The 16,689-nt window shown below is 47.0% G+C and overlaps 1 long non-coding RNA gene across 1 annotated transcript in view; it reads left to right on the top strand.

The window, feature by feature from the left end:
• Positions 1-10,439: 10,439 nt before the first annotated feature.
• The window catches only part of LOC109283846 (uncharacterized), a 31,498-nt gene continuing 25,248 nt past the window's right edge, over positions 10,440-16,689 (top strand). The window contains exon 1 of the long non-coding RNA XR_002091114.2: positions 10,440-10,648. This is a non-coding gene — a long non-coding RNA (uncharacterized LOC109283846). The remainder of the gene's footprint in view (positions 10,649-16,689) is intronic.

Here is a 16,689-nt window from a genome sequence, read left to right as displayed (position 1 = left end):
TGGGGGGGATGCCCCGGTCCCTGCTTAAAAAGATGGAGGCAAAGAAATTGTTAAAGAGGTTAGCTTTGTCATCTGGTGTGATTACCGGATTTCCTAGTGTATCCTGCAGAGGCCCCACGTTACCCAGTACCTTCTTTTTACCCCCTATGTATTTAAAAAAGGACTTCTTGTTATTCTTGATCTGGGTCACTAGTCCCAGTTCCATCTCTGCCTTAGCCTTCCTAACAACCCCCCTACAATCTCAGGCAATGGACGTATAATCCTCCTTGGTGATGTCCCCTCCCTTCCTTTGGGTGTACGCCTCCTTTTTAGCTTTGAGACGTTCATGGATGCTATTTCATAGCTATGCTTTATATTTTTTGTTTTGTTTTAAACAATAAAGTTGTTCTGTATTGAAAATGAACATGCTAAATTAAAAGGACCACAGAACCAAGATCCCTTTTTAAAGAGATTTCGGATAGAAACTTCAGAATTGAAATGGAAACAGCATCTTTAATTTACCCTTCTTTCTGATTATTTCACCCGGTACTATTTGACACAGTGGGCAAGAATGGGTATCGTATGAGTTATTACACCTAAGAATAAAGGGACAAGTTAAGTAGAGATTTTTCTGCTTGAATTGTGTATCCAGCCTTAGGCCAACTTTCACAAGAAACTTGTAGTAGCTTGTGTATGATTAATAGGAAACTTTGGTTCTAACTTTAATTTCTCTATAGATGATTTTCATATTTATGGCTGTACTGAAGAAAGCATCAGTGACCCTTACTTTTCCAGCCTGATTTGAGTCTGTGCCCGCCTCTGCTCAAGAAGGCGCTCTCGGGCAACTCTTGCGCGGGCGGCTAACCGGATCTGCCCCAGTCTCGCTGGAAGGTCCCTGGGGGGTGCCCCGGGAGCCAGTGGCAGATCCCCGGAACTCGCCAACCGAGGTCTCGGCTGGGCCCACAGCAGGGGGGGGCCCCTCTCTGCGGCCTCCAGTGCCAAAGTGCCCCTGGGCGGGTTCTCACGGGGCTCCGACCTCCCCTACACCCCGGCCAATGCCACCCTTGGTCGCGGAACTTCTGCTCCTCGTCCCTGACCCAAGGACTGTGCGTCCTGGGCCCTCTTGCCCTTGCGGGCTTCTTTCCCGACGCCCTCGCCGACGTCTCTGCTGGCTCTTCCCCGGTTACCTCACCGGTGGTTCCAGCTGACCCTCTCTCCAGGTTCCTCCTCAGCGCCTCTACTGGCTCTCTCGTCAATTTCGCCACTCTTCCTCGGCACCATGGCTCTCCCAGCCTCCGCCGCTCCTGGCGCTGCTGCAGCCTATTCGATCCACAGCAAAGACCCCATGCAGGTGCCCAGTTCTGGTCTCGGGCTTCCCTCCGGGCCTCACGTCCTCCCGCAGCGTGCCCCTTCTGCCTTCGGGGCCGCATTTTATTTCCGCCGCGCGGCGCCTCTCTCTGACGTCACTCTGCTCCAGCTGTATGAAAGCATGACTAACGAGCCGCGCGGGTGGTTCCCTGGCCTGCACGCTGCTACAGCTCTCATCTCCTGTGAAGCATAAGTGAGCGTTTCCTCTGGCTCTGGGCCGGGGTTTCCCTCTAGCCCCGTTGTCCCTGGGACAGAGTCCATATTCAAAATTGGATAAGTAACGCATTTGTATCTTACTGTGTGTGCAATGAAACTAGAATGATTACTTCTTCCCTGGAAAGAAAATTCAGAATCAACTGCTTTTCTTGCAATACTAAAACCAAAGTCCTTTGTTAGTTTTCATGTTAAGAGTTGAGCAGCATTGTGTAAATGGTTCAGCTAAAAGGCAAACCATTCTATTTGGCCCAATTTGAGTTCACTAAATTAAAGCCAAGACCCACATTCACCTACAGCATCCTATTGATGTCACTGAGACATGTTGCTTGTGAAAACCTTTGGAGCAATTGTGGCCTAAATCAGAGTTTTGTGGGTTCTGGGATGTGAAGATATACACACTGTCATTTTATATCTGTAGCAGGCAAAGGATAGGGAAGGGTCTCTGGTGAAGGACACAAAGACTAACTACCCACATTCTGCATTCTAGAGGAACAAAATTCTTGAAAGTTACTCACTAGAATTCTTAGTAATATTTTGAGCAAGACAAAACAATTAAAAACCCCCAACCGCCCTCTGAAAATTGTTTTCTAAACTGACTGATTTTACCAAAATCATCTTTCAAAAATTGTTGTTTTGCTTTGTCTTCAAAAACCTGAAAAGGGGGGATTTTTTTCCAGTTTCTAGTAAAACTTATGGTTATTTTTTGATTGACTTGGAAAAAAATATTTAATAAGCAGGATTTGATAAATCATGAAGAACCTTATAAGTATAGAAAGAAAATTTTACTGGAGTGGATGAGGAGGAAGCTGTTAAGATTTATATGTGATGAACTAGGAGTATTATTTTAACAGGAGCAATTTTAATGGATTTGAGGAAGGAAGTCTGCAGCAGTGAAGGCCAGAGAAGAGGAGGCCGCAGTAGCTGAGTCATTCGGATAGCTCGTATTGGGGACTGAACTAGAATTTTATCAGCCTGGACATAGAAAATAGGCAAAAACTTGAAATTGTTACAGAGGAAAGATGGTGAGACTTGAAAACCATCTAGATGAAAGGGACGATAGAGAGATCTGATCAGCTCTTGTTTACCTCTTACTTGGAGATGATAGAACAACCCCAAAATGAATAGGTTATATTTTATTATTGATGTTTTTTCTTTCCAGATTGACATTTTTATAATGGTGTTTTCTGACCCAATGATTGTGCGTGTGCTTCGGCACTGCAGAATTATTTCCCGCCACATGGAGCTTTCTTTGCACGGTGCAATTCTCAGCTGCAGAGACAAAACCCCGGTGCAAAGGAGTTCCCGCCGCCCGTATGTAAATTTGTTCCCCATTATTGGCTGTTTCTAAATTATTCCCACGTGGTGGCTAGCGATTGGCTTGCTAACCGTATAAGAGGCTTGAGCAGTTTCTGCCCAAGTCGGAGATCTCCGAGAATCTCAGGAGGATCCTGAGAACCCCGATTCCGAGAATTCCGGGAGAAATCCGAGAGAATTCCGGCAAGGAGTCCACGATTACCTCGTGGATTTCTACATATATCTCAGACAGAATGGCAGTTTGATTAGCCATCAAGAATCTCTCCCCGTCACCGCACGATCCCTGACGTACCCCTGCCCTGCGCGCTCGTTGAGAGTCACAGCACGGACTCTCGTATCGGTTCAGAGAGCTCTCATCATTCGAGTTTTCTTCTATCTACAACTGTAACCAAGCAAGTTTTTCTGCCTGCACCACGACCATCTACGGTGTAAGTAAAATAATCTTTAATCAACCTCTACGCGCCAGTGCCTAATTCTAGTCCGCCGTGCCAACTTCCCCGGCTCACGTGCCCAGGCTGCTGGCCATAGCCCCTCGGCCCCGACACTAAGTAATAAGGTAGCTAAGCAATTAATTGAGTCTGCTGGAGCATGGCAATTGACCTGCTCCAGCAGCCTCCTGCACCTCATGTATCAGTGTCCTCCGGCTTAAAATTGACAACAGGAGTGCTTGAACTAAAGCTCATTGAATGAGCTTTAGTTCAAGTGCCCCCATTGTCATTTTAAGCACAGGACACTGATACACGAGTCACGGCAGTGCTCAAATTAGAGCAGCTCTCGGGGCCTCTCTAATTAAAGCACCGTTCCCTTCCACTCCTGGAGCACATGTAAAAGTGCTCATTACTTTGGAGCCTCATCTGATGCACACGTATTTTGTTATTGTTGAAATCATTGAAGCTTCACTGATTTATTCCAAGTTTGGATTTAGCTGTGTGTGTGTGTGTGTGTGTGTGTGTGTGTGTGTGTTTTGCTATAATTTAACTTACAGCTAAAGTCTTCCTTAACTTGGTTGTGCCTGAAATACCACCTGTTAGAGCAGAGTGAAGTTATGACAGATCAAGCCCTGGAGGAGGTATCCTGCCTTCGACATTACCTGCTGGGACTATCTGGTTTACAGAAGTAACAAGTCTATCCTTTACTTTTTCGTTGGATGTGAACTATTTATTTGATGGCTGATGCACTGGGTAGAACTGCAAATTGGGGCTTTTCCTCGTCTGCCTCCTCTGCTGCTACCTCTGTCATCTCTGTCTCTGCCTCCTCTGCTTCCTGTGTCTTCTTCCTCTGCCTCCTCCACCACCATCTCCACATCCTCCTCCTCAGCCACCTCCTCTGTCTCCAGCTCCGCTTCTGCCTCCTCCTCCTCCTCTGCCTCCACTGCATTCGCCACCTCCTCTGCCTCCTCAGCCTCCTCCTTCACCTCCTCCAACTCTGCTGCCTCCGCCCCTCCTTGCTGCGTCCTCTGCCTCCACCTCCTCTGCCTCCTTCTCTGCTTTCTTCTCTGCCTCTGCCTCCTCCACCAACTCAGCCTTTGCTGCCTCCTCCGCCTCCTCTTCCTCCTCCGTCTTCACCTCCTCCTGTTAATAAACACTATGTTGCTCGATAGGAAAAATGCTGTACACCCTTGTGTCCTATATTTTGTAGAAACTTATGCGGGTGGTTCCTGTGCCTTGCATGCACCTCTTAACAATGTGCTCCCCAAGTGATAGGGCCTGTGATTGTAATTTTCCCTCAGAGACTTCATTCACACAAGCAAGGGTATGCATTTTCAGCAGAGCAAATAGTAGTGGCACAAACTATTTGTGCCACTACTTCATGTTTGTCTTGGAGCATGGCACTTTGGTGTGCTTTGGGCCACTTTTTTTCAGGGGTTTTATTTGTTACTGGGAAATCCTGGTAGCAAATTTTGCCCCAGTGCTGTTATAATTAGCAGTGCTGCGCATGGTTTCACATGCAATACATGCGGTTTGTGGTGCTACAACTCCAGAAACTGCATGTGCCTGCACATCTGGATCCACCTAGATAGGGTATGAACAGGTATTTATTTCTAGAGGTAGAAATTATGGAGAAATTTCCACTGCTAGAAATCTGTCCAGGAGTAGGAGCAGTATAGACATTCAGTTTGCAAATTCACCCTCCGCGTTGCTTCCTATGTCTTCCCAAGACCAGGATGTTCCCAATCTGTGTGAAGAACAGTGGCTGCTCCAGTCCTCTCATTCCCAAGGGAAGTAGAGAGGTGGGGAAAGACTCCCTGTGCTTTGGGGAACAGAGTGGAGTAGTGGGGAAAGGGCTGTAAAAGGCTATGGGAGTAGAGTGAAAAGGGAACATTGCTGCATATGAGGGAAGCTCTCCCCTGCACGATGTATTCAAAACTAGTGCCTGCATTTCCATCAGGCTGCAGTTGCCAGCTTTGAACCTGTTGCACCGGGGTCAGTGGGGGAGCGGAGCAGATTGGCTCTCGCCCACCACATGCACTTTCTGAGCTGTGTGCTGCTGTTCCACAGCAGACAGGGCAGTGCATCCCCATGCACTTCTTAGATCAGGGTGTCTGTGGGAGGAGTCAAGCTGAGGAAAATGTCCCCTTCCATCCCCAAAGTGCAGTTTCCTAGTCTGGGGGAGGCACAGGGGAAACGGCTGCTTGACTCCTCTGGATCATGGAGGAGTTGAGCAGAAGCATACAGGCATTTATTCTTGTGAGAAAATTTTACAGAAGAGATCTTTAGGAGTCAAGCTGGAAGATTTATTTCTCAGAGGGGGGCATGTTTCCTCTAGGATAATTAAATGAATGCTTGTATTCCAAAATTCTACCAGGTGAGTGGTGATTCTTCTGGTAGAAACAATACCTGCATATGATCATAAACTATGCAAAAAGGGACATTTTCTATCTCCCCTTCTTTTTAACTTAGGCTAAATTCTTTCTGCCCTTTTCTTTTTACAAAGTCCTAATTCATGCAATGCTACCATTGGCTTCAAACCTGTCTCCACTGGTATTAATAAACCAGGATGGAGATAATAGGGAAGAACTGGCTGTGTTTGAAAGTTGAGTTGTGTTGGGACATGACCCATGTTTTATATTTATATCATTATTGGGCCATTTTAATCTATCAAATGCATGTACATAAACCCTGCTAAAGTTAGATTAATGATGAGAATTACTTTTCTGAATTAGCAAGCAAGTGAAAGGGAATAATTTCTCAGGATAATATATTTTATTGGACCAACTATGTAGTTGGTATAAAGTTAGACAAGTTTTCAAAATCAAGACATTCTTCATCAGATCTCTGATCACCGGAAGCCAGGCACAGCTGTCTTCATTGTTTATTTTTTTAGTTTAAGAGTTTATTTTGTGTAGTTGCTGTTTATTTTCACAGTGTTAATACAAAGATCAGTAAATGTATTTTGTTAATTTATTTTGAAAATTACAGTCCAGCTTTAATTATTTATGCTACCTCATATATTAATACATTTTCTAAGGTGTACTTTATAAATTGGATGAAATCTTTATAATATGATAACTTACTGTGAATTACTCTGTTTAATCTTAGCTGCAAGGTGGGTAAAGACACCCATCACCTATACATTTTATAATATGTATACATTAGCAAGGTTCAGTTGTATTCATTTACCCACTGTGACCTTTAAATTGAATTCTTACATGGTATAAAATATCTGGATATGTCATGGGAGTTCTCCTGCACATGTATGTGCATGCTTGTGCACTCACACACGTGTGCCATTTCATTTTCTCTTGGAACATTTGAAAAACATATATAAATCTAGGAATATAATTTCTGGGTGTTGTTTCTTTACAGTGTGATCCTTCATATAGGTCCCTTGTTAAAACAGAGTGCTTCCTGCATAATATGGTAATTAAGAAGGAACATCACTCTGCTAAACAGCTCCAAGTGTAGTGTTTATAAATATTGATCAATGGATTGCCTGACACTAATTGTTACAAACTCACAGTGAAATCCTAGCTCCATTTCTCAATGGCAAATTTCCCATTGACTTCTGTGGGGCCACAATTTCACCCTGAATGCCCCAAAACCACAGGCATGGTTTCATAGAGAGTTAGGGCTTAACAGAGTCTATATCTTGATATTTGTTTGTTCTGACCTATATTTAAATATGTTTATGATATGAGTGAATATGATTACAAATGTACACACATACCCATGCAATAAGAATTATTTGACCTGATGCACAACACACTGATGTCAATAGAAAGACTCATTGGTTTCATTGGGCTTTGGATAAGGTCCAAAAAGATCAATATCATTTGAGGGTTGTGGATCAGTTGAATTTAGTTTCAGATGCTTAGCTACCTTATTACAAATAACAGTAGTAGTTCACTACAGGCAGTCCTCAATTTACAATGTTTTGAGTTACAATGTTTTGCGCTTACAATGTTTATAAATTGACACCCTGTTTCAGCTTTCTGTTGTCAGTTTCAACTTACAACGCTTGATCCAATGCCACGCCAGCAAACAAGTTCACTGCATCGTCCATCTCCGTGAAAACATCTAACCAAACCTCCTTGGACACTTCCCAAAAAACCTGCAGCCAAGACTCCTGAGAAGACTCCAGCCAAGAACCTTTCAAAAAGTCCAACCAAGAGCCCTTCAAGAAGTCCAGCAAAGTCACCTCAAAGAAGTCCTTCCAAATCAATATGATTGCTATTTAAAATATAAATATATTAATGTAACCATATTACTCATCTATAATTGATAGAGTACAAATTCTGGGTTATTTTTGGTGAAAATAGGGTATTGGCCCTTGGTTCAGGAACCAGTCTCCCATTTATAACATTGTTTCCTATGAGAAAATCAGTTCCGAGTTACAACATTTTGGTCTAAGACAAGGTTTTCAGGAACCAATTGTGTCCTAAGTCTGAAGACTGCCTGTACTATGGTTCAGTATAAATCCAATTTTTCATACATTCATTTTACTTTAGTATGACCCTATTAACTTTAGCAAATTTCTTCATTAAAAGAAGGAAGAAAAGTCTGAGAAGTTCTGTTCCATACCCTAACTAGTACAGAGGCAGTCATACATTGGGATCTCCATTATTCTCTGTCTTCTTTCTTCACTCTCTCCTTCTTGTACTCTGCTTTCTGTATGTCCTTTCACAGTGACTAATGAACTCGGCTTCATGAAACCTTGTGCTCTCACTCTCTCTATATCAACATTTCCCAACTGATGTGCCATGGCGCACTGGTGTACCATCAGGCATGTCTAGGTGTGCCACAGCATTTTGGGCTGGAGCTACGCCCCCTGCCTGCTGCTGCTGTGGACACAGACAGACTGGGAGTGTGGCTCTAGCCAGGCAGGGGGTGTAACTCCAGCCCAAAATGGCTGGCTGCCACCCTTCCCTGTTGGTGCCTGGTTGGCCGCATTCCACTGTCTCCCCCCGCCTCATCCTCCCACTCTGTGTCCAGTGTGCCGTGGTGCTTTTTTTATTTAGGTAAGTGTGCCATGGGGTGAAAAGGGTTGGGAAACACTGCTCTATATATATCTTATTTAGTTTGTCTATAAAGGTGCATATCTATCCTACTGTAATAGGGAGCCAGGGGCTCCTGTTAGCTTAGTCTGCTGCAGCATCCCTTAGGCTGTGTGGGAGCCAGCAGCTAGGAAGCAGGCTAGCTGCTAGAGGGCTAGCTGTCAGAAAGGAGACAGACCCATAATGACAAGACAGGAGCTACCCCTGTGAGATGACTAACCTAGGAGCTAGCTGTGAGCAGTAAACTGCACAGAGGGCAGACAGCTAAGCTGCCCAGGAGCAAAGAACTACAAACAGCTCACCTAAGACACCACAGAGAAGGGCAAGCCCACTGTCAGGCCAAAATGGAAACCCCAGGGGGTGGCCGGAGAGTCACCTGATAGGAAGGAATGGGCCTTTGGAGGTACATTAAGCCAGTGCCTGAGAACAGTTAATTAGTCTGGCCCTGCAGGGAACAGGAGAAGAGCTTCTGAGCAGGATGGCTGCAGAAGGAGACTGACCAGCACCCAGGTGGTCACTGAGATGCAAGTAGAGAGATAAGAGGGACTTGTAGCCTGCAGGGGGAATTAGTGTGGGGATAGTTTTAGTTATACAGCCAGTGGGCTTGCATTTTTATTCTTATTAAGTACCAGAAGGCTGGATGCAGCTGTAGGGGGTGGAAGGGAGGCCACAGGGTGCCTGAGGGGTATGCTAGGTGGTAAGCCCTGCCAAGGGCAGGGGTGCAAGGCACAGGCAGGTGTGAAGCTAAGAGGGCCAGAACCTGAGCCCAGAGGGAGCAAAAGGGGTGCCCTGAGCCCAAGAGGGCCACAGCCTGAGCCCAGGGAAGGCAACAGGGGGCCAGTGGACCTAGGTTACCAGTCTACAGCTAGGGTCATCTGTAGGCTAAGGCTAAGAAGATCAAAACCTACATAAGGCTGTGTGTAGATGAAACAAGAGGCGTGTGTGCATGGCACTTTAAAGCGGGTTAAATGCTTTTGCACTGCTTTAATGGTGTCAGTGTTTGCATGCCTTGGAGGCGTAGTGTGCATTAATTCCAGCCACTGTGGGAAATTTGGCGGTGTGATGCACCTTAAATGACTTGGGGCACAGCAAACTAAAACTCCTTCGAGAAGTTTTAGTTTGCTGTCCCTACAGCTTCAGAGAGAAGTACTAGATTCCGTGCAGCTCCATGGCTCTGCAGGAAGTCCTACAGGCAGCCTGGCAGGAGCCCAGGAGAGCAGGCTCCACCCAAGAGAAGCGACGAGCCTGATTTTTCTACCCCCCTTCCCCCTTCTACCCTGGAGCCTGCCTGCCTGAGCTGCGCAGGGGGCTGGTGCTTCCCTCTGTGGCTGCAGTGCCCCCCAGGACCACCTGGGCCAGGTGCCTGTGGGCAGGTGCCACCTGTGGGGGCTGCTGCTGCCACAGAGGGAAGCACCAGCCCCACCCCACAGCCCAGGGAATCACTTCACCTGCCAGCAGCTCATTCTTCCCTCTCTACCAGAGAGGCAGGTAAATCAGCAGAGTTTGTGCATGACACGGGGATTTAATCAGTCCTAAATTGAAGTGTTTCATTTCTCGTTTTAAATTGAATTGAATTTTTCATTTTTCTTGTAGAAATGAGTAAAAATACCTGTTTTACTTTAAGACAAGTTTCTTTAAAAAATCTGTTTCTTAACATTCAGATTATTGCATAGCAGTAAAGAATCTTAAAATTAATTCTACTTTATGATCAGTTTAATTAGGCTCTTAATAGACTGGACCCGGAGTAATAAATTCATGCTTGAGTAATAAATTCACCCCTTATTTGTCTAGTTTCTTAGCAGTGCATTGAACATGATTCTGTGTGCCGCATTCAATCTATGTATACAGCATCTGTAGCAGGCCGATGGCTTCCAGAGGCTTATATCAGGCTGCACACATCAGGCTATTGACTTCTGCAGGCTTGCAGGGGCTACAGCCCAGCTGCAGGTGAGGAAAACTAATTGCTAGTCTGCCTAGAAGATGGGACCAGCTGATGCAAATAATTGTCTGGCCCAGAGGAAGTGAAAAGGCTCCCTGGGAAAGTAGCTAGACACAGAGACATAAGAGATAGAGGGAGTTGCTAGCCTAATGGCTGCAACACCAGGATGGGGCACTTTCTCTGCATCTGGGCAGAGATCTAGGGTCTGTGAGGCTGGAAGCAGCAGCAGCATCACACCAGAGAGTTCACTGCAGAGGGAAAGAAGGAACACTGTGGTTCTGAGAGAACAACAGAGGGCTGAAGTCACTTTTTCAGAGTCTGGGAGAAGGTCCAGGACTGTGAGTTAATCCTGTATGGACCATGTTTACATTTTTTTTACTGATTTGAGGATTTATGGCTGTAGTGTTTTCTGTGAGGTAAGAGTGCCCAGGAAAATAAATGACTGAGCTTGGAAATCCCCAGCCCTTACAGCATCTATTGATGATACTGATGATATAGTGCAGGGCTGTCCAATGGGTGGCCCATGGGCCACAAGTGGCCAGTGCAAAGTTAAGTGTGGTCTCCCTATCTCCTGCTTCACCACTGCCCCCCACATTGCTCTGGTTGCTATAGCAGACAAAGTCTCTGAGCTCCCCCTCTCTCCTTCAGTCTTTGTTGACTGCCTGTACCTCAGGGGGCAGGGCAGTGCATCATGGTATGGCTAGGGGAGCTGAGGGTGAGTCTGGCTGCATGGTATAGCAATAAGGAGAGGATATAGACATGCAGAGCTGTGGTGGGGCAGGGGGTGAGGGCACATGGTGAGATGGTGAGGGAGGCTTGCAGCTGGGGAGGGGTATCCACATGGCATGCAACCTGGGGGACCTGTGGCACAGCCCCCAGCTGCTTAGAACCAGCCAATTTTCAATTGAACTGTACTTGCAAATATCTAATTTATACATTCTATTTTGTTTTCTATGGCTTCATATGTCCAAATAACTCTGGTATAAAGACATTTTGAATTTGGCTAAATGACAGCATGAAGACCTTAGTGTCACTGTGACAGGGGCAAGCTTTCATGCTCGGTGCAAGCACTGGCTCACCTCCTATCTATGGGTCAGCCACCCACCTCAATTTTCTGCCACGCCTTGATGTAATAGTATTGGGATATTAACCAGGTGGGAGGCTGCCCATTTTGAACCCAGATGTTTAGGGGTATATCCACAGCTCTGTTCCACCCCTAAGCTGTGGTTCAAGCCTCGCAGATAGCATTCACCAGTCGTTTGCACTGGATCTTTCATAAAACATGCACACAAACAGACTGCTATATAACAAATGCATACTGGGCTCCAAGCTCTCAGCCCCCTCACTAGGGCTCCACACCGCCCCTCACTGGGTCTCCACACTGGAGCACACTGGGGTCTGCCACCTCAACTGGTTCATGTGGTTGTAGTCCTGCCTGGCCCTCTGCCCTGGGGTATTACACTATGTGGTGGTTGTAGCTGTGACTGGCCCCCTCTCAGGGTCTCTGAAGCCACAGGACTCGCAAAGAGCCTGGGTGCTGCTCCAGGTCCCTCTGCCAACCTGGGCCCTGCCTCAGGACTCCCATGAGTCTGGGCTCCCCCTGTACTGGTTGAACCTACCAGGGATGTGTGGGCTGGGGCTATAAGGCACCCCACACTCACCTTTTACTGGGAAGGTGATTGGCATGGCACTTTTTGGGGGCACCCCCACCACAGGAGCCCCACCAGACCCCCCCCCCTTTCTTGGCAGGGTGCAGTTTCATGTCTTGCCCAAGACAAATGGGGCCTCCTCTGCCCCATAGCCTTACCCTGTCCTCTGCAGTGTTCCTGGCAGAGCACAGCAGAGAGATGTTTCTCCTCTGCTGGATGATCATGAACTGTCTTCAGCTTGGGGAGCTGGGCCTTAAAATGGCTGCCCTAATCAGACACCTGCCCGTCCCTGGCTCACTCCTTTAAGTGGCAGGTACCACCAGTGCCCTGATTCAGTCACCAATTCTGGGTTATTTCTTTTTTTTCTGCTACTCCAGTATATTTCTATAGACTAAATTCTTCCTCCTACTATTATGTAAATGAATTATGCTGAGGCAATGTTATACATATCTGGTATGATTAAGTTATTCTTAAATTTAAGCATGACATCATGTTTAAAGCCTTCTTGTTATCTAACTTAAACGTTTTGGGATATGAAATTTCATTTAATCACTAATTTGAGGAAGAGACAGAGAATATTTACTCTCCAATGGTGTATACATTGCACAATCAGCACTGTATAACAATATGCGTCAGAATATTCCTCCTGGCTGCTTGGGGCCTTACTAACAACCAATTTTTGGTGTCTGCACCTCTGTATTGTCCTTCTGCTCTCACCTGCCCTGACTTTGGGTTAACTTATTTTGAGCAGAAGGCTTCCCATGGATCTAAGATGCTCATGTGAGACCAGTGGTTGTCTTCCTGGGGCTCCTACCTCCACTTCATAGTTTCATAGTTGGTAGGGTCAGAAGGGACTTGAGCAGATCATCAAGTCTGACCCCCTGCCATGGGCAGGAAAGAATGCTGGGGTAAAACGACCCCGGCAAGGTGATTATCTAGTCTCCTTTTGAAGACCCCCAGGGTAGAATCAATCACCAGTTCCCTTGGAAGTTGGTTCCAGATCTTAGCTGCCCTGACTGTGAAGTAGTGCCTCCTGATGTCCAGCCTGAACCTACTCTCAGTCAACTTATGGCCATTATTCCTAGTTACTCCTGGTAGTGCTTGGGGGAACAGGGACTCTCCCATTGCCTGCTGGTCCCCCTTGGTAAGTTTATAGACAGCCACCAGATCCCCTCTCAGCCTTGTCTTGTGGAGCCTGAACAGGTTCAGGTATCAAAGCCTCCCCTCATAGGGCCTGCCTTGCTGCCCCCTGATCATGCAAGTGGCCCTCCTTTGGACCCTCTCAATGTCATCCACATCCCTCTTGACATTCAATAATGACTTATACCCTGTCCGTTCACCAACCAGTTGTTTCTGAGGCAAACAAGATGGAAGTCTTCAAAATGAACTAAAAGTCCCTTTCTGGAGATTCAGGGACAAAATTATAAATGATCAGTCCAGTAACAAATTTATAACTAAAACCGTAACATAGACAAATTGATGGTTAGTTACTCTTTTAAGCTGAACACTCTCTCTCTATCCTGGAATCCCCCTCTTGTGCTCCTCCATCTGGTCTCTTGCTCTGGTGCCCCTCTTACTGGACATTCCTCTGACAATCCAGACTTACAGTGCTTTTCTTCTGCCCCCCGTCTGGGGCTGGCTTCCTATGTCTAGCTGACCTTTTCCTTCAAGCCAGCTATCCTTGATCTTCTGGCCTTCCTTGACATGGTGGTGGATGGATCATTTTCTACCTGGAGGGATGTGGGCAGTGGGGTCCCCCAGGGCTCGGTCCTTGGACCCGTGCTGTTCAACATCATCAGTGACTTGGATGAGTGGGGGTAAAAAGCACCCTATTCAAGTTTGCTGATGACACTAAGATGTGGGGGGATGTGGGCATGCTAGAAGGGAGGAATAGGCTGCAATTGGACATAGACAGGTTACAGGGGTGGGCAGATGAGAACAGGATGGGTTTCAGCACTGACAAGTGCAAGGTGCTGCACCTGGGGAGGAAGAACCAGCAGCATACCTACAGGCTGGGGAACTCCCTTCTTGTCAGTGCAGAGGCAGAAAAGGATCTTGGAGTCATTATTGATGCCAAAATGAACATGGGCCGGCAGTGTGGGGACACGGTCAGGAAGGCCAACCACACCTTGTCATGCATCCACAGATGCATCTCGAGCAGGTCTAAGGAGGTGATCCTCCCCCTCTATGTGGCACTGGTCAGGCTGCAGTTGGAGTACTGCATCCAGTTCTGGACACCGCACTTCAGGAGGGATGTGAACAGCATTGAGAGGGTTCAGAGGAGGGCCACCCGCATGATCAGGGGGCAGCAGGGCAGGCCCTACGAGGAGAGGATGAGGGACCTGAACCTGTTCAGCCTCCACAAGAGAAGGCTGAGGGAGGATCTAGTGGCTGTTTACAAACTAATCAGAAGGGACCAGCAGGCATTGGAAGAGTCCCTGTTCCCCTGAGCCCTACCAGGAGTGACTAGAAATAACGGTCACAAGCTGGCAGAGGGTAGATTCAAACTAGACATCAGGAGGCGTTACTTCACAGTCAGGGTGGCTAGGACCTGGAACCAACTTCCAAGTGAAGTGGTGCTGGCTTCTACCCTGGGGGTCTTTAAGAGGAGGTTAGATGAACACCTTGCTGGGGTCGTTTGACCCCAGTACTTTTTCCTGCCATGGCAGGGGTTCGGACTTGATGATCTGCTCAGGTCCCTTCTGACCCTACCAACTATGAAACTATGACATGCCAGCACTCACTCTGTTGCTGGCTCTCCCCAGCATGCAGGCTTTCTCTGGTGTACCTGCTTCCCCTGGCTTGCCTGCTTTCCTTTGGATGCCAGTCTTCTGCAGCATGCAGGCTCTTCCCTGCATGTCTGCTTTCCCTGGCATGCCAGCTTTTCTCCCTGTACTAGTTTTCCCCAGCTTGCTGGCTGTCAGCTGGCTGCTGGTTTTTCTCTGGAGCCAGCTTGCAGCTTCTGGTTGTACTGGAAGCAGCTGGATACCTGCCCACCTGCACCCAGCACATGCTCTTAAAGTGTGTCTGAGGCTGTTTGGGCTCTGGATGCTGCTCCGATGATGCTGCCAGGACTCTCACCCTAGGGTAGATAGCTCTGTCAGCCCTTCCCAGGCCCTTTGCCCTACTCTTGGGGTCTGGTGCTTCTTCCTTCTTTGTTCCCCATCCCAAGCTCTTTGGGACAGTGGGAGGCATGCTCCCACAAATGGCTTGATCCTGCTTCACTGAAGTCAATAGCAAAGTTCCCATTACATTTGTTGGTGAAGGATAGGTTAGGGACTATTTAGAATGTGTAGAAGTCCATGGGGTCTGAGGATGCTGAGAGAGTTGACCAATGTGATTGCAGAGCTGCTGACCATTATCTTTGAAAACTCATAGTGATTGGGACAGGTCCTGGAAAAGGGCAAATATAGTGCTTATCTGTAAGACAGGGAAGAAGGAGGATCCAGGAAACTATGGACTAGTCAGTCTAACCTCGCTCCCTGGAAAAATCATGAAGCAGGTCCTCAAGAAATCCATTTCTAAGCACTTGGAGAAGAAGAGTGATTAGGAACAGTCAGCATGGATTCACCCAGGGCAAGTCATGCCTGACCAACCTGGTTGCCTTCTATGGTGACATGCCTGGTTCTGCAGATGCAGGGAGAGCAGTGGATGTGATATACCTTGACTTTAGCTAGGCTTTTGATATGGTCTCCCACAACATTCTCACAAGCAAGCTAAGGAAGTACAACTTGGATGAATGGACTATAAGGTGGATTGAAAACTGGCTGGTTTGTCAGGCTCAGAGAGTATTAATCAATGGCTCAATGTCTAGTTGGCATCTTGTATCAAGTGGAGTGCCTCAGGGGTTGGTCTCAGTGGCCAGTTTTGCCCAATATCTTCATCAGTGACCTGGTAGATGGGATGGAGTGCCCTCTCAGCAAGTTTGCCAATGATACCAAGCTAGGGGGAGTAGTAGATACACTGGAGGGTAGGGCTAGGATTCAGAAATACCTTGTAAAATTGCAAAAAATCAAACCAAAAGAAATCTCATGACATTCAATAAGAAGTGCAAAATTACAGTGGACCAAAGGCCATCAGCCAACAGCGTGTCCTTATTGTGGAGAAGGCTAACAGTATGCTAGGCTGCATTGGTAGAAGCATTCCCAACAGCTTGAGGGGAAGTGATTATTTCCCTCTATTCAACACTTGTGAGGCCACATCTGGAGTACTGTGTCCAGTTTGGGGGCCTCCCGCTACAGAAACAATGTAAACAAATTGGAGAGGTTCCAGCAGAGGGCAATGAAAATGGTTAGGAGGTTGGAGCACGTGACTTCTGAGGAGTGGCTGAGGAAACTGACCTAATTTAGTCTGGAGAAGAGAAGACTGAGAGGGGATTTAATAGCAGCCTTCAACTACCTGAAGGGTAGTTCCAAAGAAGTTGAAGCTAGGCTGTTCTCAGTGGTGGCCGAGGATTGAACAAGGAGCAATGGTCTCAAGTGGCAGCAATGGAAGTTTAGGTTAGATATTAGGAAGAACTCTCTCATAAGTAGGGTCATAAAGCACTGGAACAGGCTACCCAGAGAGGTTGTGGGCCTCCATCCTTGGAGGTTTTTAATACCCAGCTAGACAAAGGCTTGGCTAGTTGGTCCTGTTTTGAGCAGAGGGTTGGGCTAGATGACCTCCTGAGATCCCTGCCAACCCTAATTTTCTCTGATTCTATGATCAGAGCCCAGGTACAATGGTCTCTC

This window comes from Alligator mississippiensis, chromosome 3 (assembly GCF_030867095.1).
Source record: "Alligator mississippiensis isolate rAllMis1 chromosome 3, rAllMis1, whole genome shotgun sequence".
Classification (NCBI taxonomy): Eukaryota; Metazoa; Chordata; order Crocodylia; family Alligatoridae; genus Alligator; species Alligator mississippiensis.
The sequence above is the reverse complement of the archived record's forward strand: the minus strand, read 5'-3'. Positions and strand labels throughout refer to the sequence as shown.